The 9289-nt window shown below is 56.9% G+C and overlaps 1 protein-coding gene across 4 annotated transcripts in view; it reads right to left on the minus strand.

Moving 5' to 3' along the window:
- Grb10 (growth factor receptor bound protein 10) overlaps positions 1-5454 on the minus strand; it is a 106499-nt gene extending 101045 nt beyond the window's left edge. Inside the window, exon 1 of one of the 4 annotated variants that reach the window (XM_013145407.2) lies at positions 5322-5454. The gene's annotated coding sequence lies outside the window, so the exon portion shown is untranslated. Of the gene's footprint in view, positions 1-4558; positions 4749-4987; positions 5121-5321 lie in introns of those variants that run through there. The other 3 variants (XM_063234361.1, XM_063234362.1, XM_013145405.3) reach the window with 3 other exon arrangements.
- Between the last annotated feature and the right edge of the window lie 3835 nt (positions 5455-9289).

A 9289-nucleotide genomic window follows, 5' to 3' on the forward strand; every position in this document is an offset into this window, starting at 1 on the left:
AACATTAGTGCATACATGAGATATCTTGGGGCCAGGGCCCAGTTCTGAAAATGATCAAGATAAATTGCATGCAGGTACCAGTTCCACTAAACAGACATCACCATGAGTAACTGCAAACATACACTGATAACCAGGAGCCCGAGGGGCGGTGAGGCACTGGAAATGCATTTGTGTTACACGCTGTCTGCCTGAGGCCTGAAGATCATTACCCATGATACTTTAAATAATTTTGGGCATAAAGGTTTCAGGTATAGAGTTTTCCCACTTCAGCCATCAAATTGAATGTCTAAAGTTTGTGACTCTGGAGCCTTTTGGATTTCCGATTTTCACATGAGAGATTCCTACAGAGGATGAGAAGTGTGGTGTTCTACAGCTGCTCATGGGAAAGGAGGTTCAGAATGGATGGCATGCACTTTCAAGGTCAAAACAGTTCTAGAAGGGCCCTGCGCACAACCTGTGGGAGTAGCACATGCCAAGGCGTTGGGCTTCGTGGCCAGAGGCCGAAGGCCCCAGTCACAGGAAATGAGGACATGCTACTTGCACTGAGCAGCCCCGACAGTCCCTGGAGGCTCTCACATGACAGGGTGGGAGCAGGGCCCCTTAGGCACCCCATGGCTCTCCCTAGCCAACAGCTCACAGATGGGACCAGACAGACAGACGGGCACCACCATGCAGCTCCCCCCTGCACCCCGAGAGCCCTGGACTTTGCCTTTCCTGTGTGACAATAATGGGAGCAGGCATCACACTTGTGGGGCTCAGTCATTCGAGAGCCCCAAGACAATAGAGGGGATGATGACTGCTGGCACCAGGCCGTTTACCTAGCACACAGCACCCTGAGGGCTGCAGGGATGCTCCCGAGGGCACAGCCACCTGGTACCAGCAGCAGGGCCAGTAGTGGCCCATGCTCATGCCCTGATGAAAACAAGGGCTGCTGCAGAGCCCGGGTGGCAGCCCCAGGGACCTGAAGGCAAGCGCCAGGAGCTCTGCAAGCTGCAGACCGAAGTCCTCTCCACATTCCCCATGCAGGTCCCAAAACCCGTGCTCTGCAGGGGCCTCTCTGTTTGTCCTGCTCTAGGTCACGGAGCAAGATTTGGGATGCCTGCTGTACACCACCATCCTGTCTAGAGGTTTGCAGCCAGGACTAAAATACCATGCTACAAGTGTGCAAACTGTGACCCTGGACTAAAGAGAATGCAGATCAGTTCCACAAGGTTTTGCACAACAAACACTCACAAAGATAAAAATATAAAAACAGCAGAGTGATAGGAAAAAAACGTTTTTAACAAACACGAACAGAAAGGAGAATGACCCAGTGCACAAATGGCTCCAAGATGAAGCCAACCGTGCACCACGCACTGCCCAATGGTTCCCGCAAGGCCCGCGCCACCTGGCTTTCAGGACAGCCCCAGCACGGGAAGCTCCGACTCCCACTCTGGTGGACCTGTTGGGGCCTGCCAAGCTAATAAACAGCAGAACCAAGAGGCCAACTGAGGCAACAGGCCTCACGGAACTGTCAGTGTTTGGCCGCTGCCTTGATCAAACAAAGCAAAAAAGGGAGGGACACAGGGGCTCCCTTCTAGCAATTCCTGTTTCCAAAAGGCCCAGCCCAAAGACAAGCTCCTCACAGGCAGGAGTCTGGTTTCCATGCACTGTCAAATCTCTAATCCAGCCAGGGCACTGCCATGGTGTCTATCTGATGTTCCCTCAGGCCTCAAGCAGGCACAGGCTGGGAGGTGACTGGATTAGAGGGCCTCAGAGCTGACTTCTGGAAAGGAGGTAGGGTCAGTCAGAAGAGGTGGTCCCTGGGGGCGGGGCCTGGGAGGATTCATCTTCCTCCCTGGCTCTGCTCTCTCTCTCTGCTTCCTGGCTGCCTGGCTGCCACGCAGTGAACAGCTCTCCTCCTCCGCCAGGAGGCCCCTCCACCAGGAGGCCCCTCCGCCATGCTGCATCTGCCTTGGAGCCAGCCGACTTTCAGCTGAAACCATGAGCCCTCACCAACCTTTCCTCCTTTAAGCTGGGGGTATTGGACACTGCGCCCCCGTGACAAGAAAGTGATTAAAATAATCATCAAGGAAAATCTCCCCCCAAATCCAGGCATAAAGGAGACGGCTGAAAAATTTCCTATTCTAGCATGGGGAAAACAGAAATTTCCTGACTAAAGCTGGCAGCATGAGTGCCACTCTCCTCACCTCAGAGATGATTTCTGATAACCCTGGGAAATGCACATCACCATGCAGACCCTGGAAAAGGTGTCCCAAGCCCACAGGACCTGTTGCTGAGCCCCGCTGGGCAGCTTGACTGTTTTGATCTCACCCACAATTTACCATGCTTCTAAACTGGGTTTCAGCAGAAACGAATGGCCACCTCATCCCAATCCTTGGGATGTAGCCAAAGCGGGGCTTAGAGGGAAGCATCTAGCTTTAAATGTTTACATTAGAAATGAAAAAAAGTCTAAAATCAGCACCTTATGGTTTCACCTTAAGAAATTCCGAAGAAACCAAGAATTTCTGCCCTCCATGATGAAGCACAATAGATGTCTTTATTGGAGCAGGAGTTTGGTTTCTATACACTATAAAGTCTCTAACCCAGCTGGATTATCAAAATAGAGAGAGAGAAAGAGAGAAAAAGAGAGAGAGAGAGAGAGAGAGAGAGAGAGAGAGAGAGAGGAGAGAGAGAGGGGGGAGAGAGAGAGGAGAGAGAGAGAGAGAGAGAGAGAGAGAGGGAGAGAGAGAGAGAGAGAGAGAGAGAGAGCAAGAGAGAGCGCGAGCACCATTTTGGCAAAAAATAAAACAGATAAAAAAAAAACCCTCCACTACCAGAAAAGTTAAATTTTGAACACATAACTGATTACTTAAACTAAAGACAAGGCAAATATTTCCTTCTCACAAGCCCATGCAACTCCCACATGGGTTTCACAGACAGAAGAACGGCGCAGCAACACGTAAATAAATGCACAACCAGGACCCAAATCTGCCCCTGCGGTTAGCTCTGCGTTCTGAGAGGCCAGCACCTACCCCTGCATGAGCTCAGCTATGATCTACTGCCCAGTGGGGCCTCTATCCCCTGCAGCTAAGACAGAATTCCAAGGAAATGGGTCCTTTCAGTGAGGCGGCCTCTTATGCATGCCTTCTTATCACACTGACCAAGAATTTCCACCAGTCCAAGATGAAGCTGAAGTTAGGCTGATGCTTTGTGCAACCACGAATTTGGTTTCTGCACTTCATAAATTCCCTATCCCGACTCGGTTATCCAAATCGAAAGTTCTGAGCGAGCTCTTTTAGTCGTGGGACCTGAGATGGGTTCCAGTCCCACCAGCCGCCACCAAACAAAGCTCCGGAAAATGGTCTGCCATGAACCTGCCAGCTCTGATCTCCCATTCCACAAACGAAAACCATTTTAACTGCCCCATGCGGCCCCAAAAGCCATACAGACCACAGGCGATAGGCAACAGGTGACCTTAGCAGAGGACTGCTTTTCTATTTTAATTACAGTGAACATAACTACCATATCCAACTCATGATTTCATGGCTACCAAAGTTTCTTCCCAAAATAAATGTGTTTAAGTATATATAAAAAAAATAAATAAATATCCACAGCGGCCGGGTCAATACACGGCATTGATCTTGAAGGCCGTGGGCCTCTGGACTAAGTAACCACCCCAGAGCGGCCGGTCCTGGGCCCCGGGTCTGCCAGGGTGGACTCGTCGGTGCCATGCCGCTTTGAGAAGCGGATGTACTTTTTGCAGAGGCATAAAACACACAGGATTTAGAAGAAAAAAAATACCCGAGGCTTAGGCTCCAGTGACAGCCTCGCGGCTTGCCACCGTGGGCCCTCAGGCATGCCAATTAACCCCCGGAGCCTCGTTTTCTGGACCTGTAAAATGGGGATCAGGGCGGCTCTCCCGCGGATTACAAGCAACGAGGCCCCTGGCCGCCCCTGGAAACTGCGGAGCGCTCCGAAGGCTCCGTGGCCTGGCTTCTCAGTTACCGCCACGCCGGCCGGGCCTGTAACCCTGTCCCAAAGTCCCCTCCCCCACCCGCGGGGATTGGCCGAGGAGCCCGGGCTGTCCAGTGCGCCCAGGGACGCTCGCTCGCTGGCTCGCCCAGGACAGGACGTGCGGGAAGCCTGGCGTTCCGATTTTCAACACGAAAGCCTGCACATCCAGCACCGTGGCTGGAAGCGCCTTCGCCTTCGGGTTTTTCCTCCGCGAGAGGCACTCAGGGGACCCGTCCCGTCCGGCCCCGCGCGCAGCTCCGGCCCGGGTCCCGGGCTCCGCCCGCGCCGCGCTCTCGCCACGCCATGTGTTCGCAGGAAAACCGAACGAAACGCTCAAACCCAGCACCATTTATTTCTGAAACTGCAAACGGCTGATTCAGCACTCCCCCGGCAGTCTTCCGGGCCCGGCCTTTTAAACATCGCGAAGAGAAAGTTGTGCAATAGCCACGCACATCCACGCCCGGCGCGACCGTCCGGGTCTTTTCTTTGCATCCCCGAGGGCGCCCGCGGGGGGCCGGGTCCCTCCGCGTGCATCCTCCGCGCCCGGGCCCGGAGAACTCACCTGTGGCTCCCCTACTTTCTAAACAATCCCGAACCCGCGCCGCCCGAGCAGAGCGGCCGGAAAGTTGGCGGCGCCTCGCTGCCGTTCCCGTTCCCGGTCGGGACGCGCGGGGTGGGCGCGGGGTCCACGCGGGGCGCGGGCCGGCGTCGCGGGGCGCGCGTTGCATCAGACGCTCCCGCGCGAGGGGCCGGGCCGGCTGGGCGGGACCGCGCGTGACACCCGTGCCCCGCTCGTTCGGGACGGGGACGCGCGGCGACCCGGGCGCGGCCTGGCCGGGGACCCCCGCCTCCCGGCGACGCCCTTCCTTCCTCCTCCTTCCTCCTCCCTTCCGCCCGCGTCCCCGCGCCCCGCGTCCCCGGCCCGGCCCGCGCAGACAATGCCGGCTGGGACCCGCCCGGCCCGCCCGGGCCCTCGCGCGCGCGCTCGTACCTGCGCGTCCGCGTGCCCGTGGAGACAGCAGCCGGCGGGGTCCGGGACCGAGGGTGCCCCCGGCCCGCCGCGCACTGAGCTGGGCCCCGCCACCGCCTCGCCCGCGCCCCGCCGCGGCGGGCTTTAAACGCCGCCCGCGCGCCCCGCCCCGCGCCCTTCCTGCTCCTCCCGCCCTCCTCTCCCTCCCGGGCTGGGGCGCGGGGCGCAGGGCGGGGCGTGGGGACCCCCTCCGGCCGCCCCGGGATCCGGGACCCGCGCCCCGCCGGCCCGCCGAGGCCGCGGGCGGGCGATCGGACCGTCCCGAGACCACCGGAGCGGACTGTTTGAAACTCACCATGTCCCAACTGCGCCGGCGACATCCTCCCTGCCCAGGCGCCCCAGGAGGAGCTGCGGCCGCGGAGCGCGCTTGGCCCGGAACGGAAACCCGGGTCTGCGGCCTCGCCCCTCGGACCCCAGCTCCCCTCTGCAGGCCCTGCATCCTCCCCCAACGCAGCCGAGCCTCAGTGTCCTGATCCGGGAAGTGGGCGCACAACGCCTGGCTGAGTGGTGACCTGTCCGAACTCAGCTCAGCCTTCCGCGCCGGGCCGGGACACAAAGGGACCGCTCTTCTGGCAGATCCCCATCTAGGGGATCATCGCCACAACGGGCTCGTGATGTCTCCATCGTGCCAAACTCGCAGCAATAGCTGTCTTTTTCTGGATCTTGGAGTTAGAAAAACAGCTACAGCAAAAGACCCCTGAAGGAAGCGCTTTGTCCCGAACACTCGCGAATCCTCACATGTGGCCCCACGCTGGCCCTCTGAACTTCTCCCCGGGATGCCCACTTGAGGGACGGAAGTCGCATCTCCCTGGGAGCCAGCGACTTCCCCCGAGGCGGCGTAGCAGGGTGAGTGCTGCTGCGCTGGGTTGAAAGCCAGGCGTTGCCCTCAGCTGTTTTTGTTTTTCGCCACGTTTCTTTTAGCTTTCTGCTTCTAGCCCTGGTCTTTCGTACCTCAGGCCGATCCTTTCTCTTTCCCAGAAGTCCTGTCCCCTACGGTGAAAATCCAGACCCAGAGCTGTGGGAGGCCTCAGAGTGCCCAGGGGCCCTGGGAGCACAAAGGATTGTTGCCGCCGCGAGGACTCCGCTCTGAAGGAGCTGCCGGCCCAGGCCCGCAGGTATTTCAGCTGGGACCCTCTCCAGGTGGGCTCAGGCTGCTGAGCCAGGCAGGCCGGGCCTGAAAGCCTGGGTGAGTTGTGGGGTCTCTGGAGAAGTCCAGAGACTTGCTGTGCACTTAGACGTGTGATTTTCTTTCTGAATCGTTTGTGAGTGAGCTCAGCACACCGGAGCCCTTCTATTCTCTGATTCTCTCCACCTAGATGTGTCTTTCTTGAGAGCAAGGACTTTATCTTGCACAACCACAGTGCAGTTGCCAAAGTCATGAATTTATAGCAGTAAGATGCTGGTATCTGGTCGATCCATATTCCAGTGTTGTCAGTTGATCTGATAAAATATTTTATAGTGTTTCCTTCCCCCTCCTCCATTGCAAAATCCAGGCCAGGGGGTAGGATCAGGCCTGGCTTTCAGTTGTCTCGGACCTGTGGGTTTTCACATAGTCCTGTGAACTGGCATGGAATGGAGGTAAATGTCCCCAAGTGTTTCTTGCTGGCATAGGCCCCGAGAATTCCTGGGGTGGGTCTTCATCCCCACATTGCCTGGCTCTCAAGAGGCCAGGATCCACCCCATACACTTTCTGAAACACGTTCATGAGCTTGCTACTCTTCCCTACACCCCCACCCTGAGGACTGGACCCATGGATGCTACTGCACTGGACCCTCAGCTTACCCTTTTATTTTGAGACAGCATCTCACTAAATTGCCCAAACTGGCCTTGAACTTGAGACCCTCCTGCCTCAGCCTCCCAAGTAGCTAGGATTACAGGCAGGCACCCGCACCCCTGAACTTGCCACTCACTCTTGTGGCTGTAGAAGCTGCAGCTGGCTCCAGTGTGGTGACGCAGGCTGAGCCCTCCCATCCCCCAGTCCTCTTGAAGGCCCCTCACAGAAGGGTGGCAGTCCCCCGTGTTGACAGCCGGGCAGTGTGTAAAGGATCCCGAGCACACCGCCTCTTGGGTGAGCATCACACAGAGAGAGCTGTGCGGGCTGCAGGTGGAGGTCAGCACAAGGGCAGCGCTGGGTGATAGCGAGGGATTCCGTCCTCCAGCATGAACTGGAAAGCTCTCAGAGAATCCCAGGGATGCTGATTTTTAATTAGTAATGAATTGATTAACATCTGTCTCCCCTGTTGATGCTAAGCACGAGGACATAACCACAGTGCCTTCAAGGGTGCCTTCCTGCGCTGGAGTCCCTGGCATGGGAAGGGCACACACAGGAACCAGTCATTACTGCAAACTGCCTCATGCAAATGAATTGATTGGCGGTGCAAATGGACAGCATAATAGGACCGTCCACTCTGGGCCGGTCTTCACTCAAACTTTGCCAGCAGCCTTGGCAGAGGAAAGGGCAGGGTGAGTGGCTTCCTGTCTGCTGAGCTCCGGCCGGCTGAGGGCCTCACTACTGCCCAGAGGGACCACACAGGCCACGTGGCCAGCCCTGGGCCATGCATGGTCACGTGCATGTCCCCCAGCCACAGAGCTAGAAGCCAGCCACGCACACAAAGCATGGCCCACTCTGCTCAGGAGCTGCTGGCCTTCTCACCACAACCATAGTGCAGTCCCAGAGCCCGAGCAGCCATCTGCAGCATTTGTCCTGGGCCACTGGTTTGCACCTTGTTGTACACCTGTGTGTTGGGTACTCCTGTCCTTGAGCTGTCAGCCCGAGACAGATGCCCAGGCTGCCCCCAGAATCTAGGATGAGCACCCCAGTGGCCTTCTCAGAGGACCTTGCAGGAGTGGCAGTGTCCCGCCGTCCTGAAACATCAGCCGCCGTCCTGAAACATCAGCTGCCGTGGTCTGTAAGGGACCTGAAGAGAGGGCCCAGGAAGAGCAGTGCACGCTGAAGCCAAGAGCGACCGAGGTTCCTTGGGGAGCAGCCCCTGCAGCTCCATCCAATCGGAGAGGTGAGAAGGAGCACAGTTGCAGCTCTCCATAGGTGGTTAGGTTACCAGCTCGGCCCCGCCCTCCTGGCTGCCGCTGTTGTCTAGAGAACCCTAACACTCCTGCCTCTTCCCGTCCATCCCAAAGTACAAGTATTTCTTGGAGTTGTGGCCCCAGGCTTCCAGCCCCATCAGCAAGTTGGCGGCTGGAGAATGAGTTGACCAGATGCCCGTGCCTGAGATCTGGAACCAGAAACTCTGGAGGGGTCTGGACAGCGGAGGCCAAGTGAGCATCAGAGAACTGGCCCAGTGTGAACAGGTTGGGAAGGAGGAGCCCACGTGGGTGCTCTGCCTCTCGTTTGGAATTCCTGTGAAGGTCCCTGTTCCTTACACAGCATTAACACTAATACCACTTCCCTTGAATCAGAATGCCTGACTCAAATAGCTTGAATAAAAGTGACTTTTCCACCAAGCGCTCCCTCCATTTGGTTTATTGGTTTAATGTGTCCCAAAAGGCACACGGTTATGTGACACAGAGCCCAGCGGACACCAGAAGGCTGCTTCTCCTCGCTGTGGGTCATCCCTCCCTTGTCCAGGTGAACACCTGTCTGCTTTCAGTCTGGGTAGCTTGGAGGTCGCAGCTGGAACTGCACAGGGCGTAATGCGGCACAGTGGGCTTGCGATTCAGCCGTGCTGTTAGACTTTTGTTTTTGTTGTTTTGTTTTGTCTTGTTTTTTGAGACAGGGTCTCACTATGCAGTTCAGGCTAACCTTGACCTCACTATGTAGCCCAGGATGCTCTTGAGCTTGTGGCAGTCTCCCTGTCTCAGCCTCCCGAGTGCTGGGAATACAGGTGTGCACTACCATGCCTGTCCTGGTTTCTTCTGAAGGCAGAGAAAGGTCCCACTGGCTGGGTGGACACTGATTTGTGCAGTGGCAGGTGGAAATCTGGGCTGGCCTCAGTTGTAGATGATGATGAGGAAACTCCTGGAAATACTGGTGTAAAGATTTTTCTGGGAGCGTGAGTCCTCTGTTCCCCTGTGTACAGAAGAGTGCAAGCTGGGCGCCTCACCTTCGGGATGCGTCATTGTGTGGGAAACTGCCAGACTGTGTCCAGTGCCACCACACCATCCTCACCTTCACTAGAAGTGCCCAAGGTTTCCAGTTGCCTTGGTCTTGAGCAGCCCTCGGGGTGCCAGTCCTCTGTGGGGTGTGCAGTGGTAACCCAGACATGGCTACACTGCTCCCTCAAAGCTGGTGACGCTCAGCACTTG

Source organism: Cavia porcellus, unplaced genomic scaffold (genome assembly GCF_034190915.1).
Source record: "Cavia porcellus strain 051 isolate PalLab524CR breed Dunkin Hartley unplaced genomic scaffold, mCavPor4.1 scaffold_23, whole genome shotgun sequence".
Taxonomy (NCBI): Eukaryota; Metazoa; Chordata; class Mammalia; order Rodentia; family Caviidae; genus Cavia; species Cavia porcellus.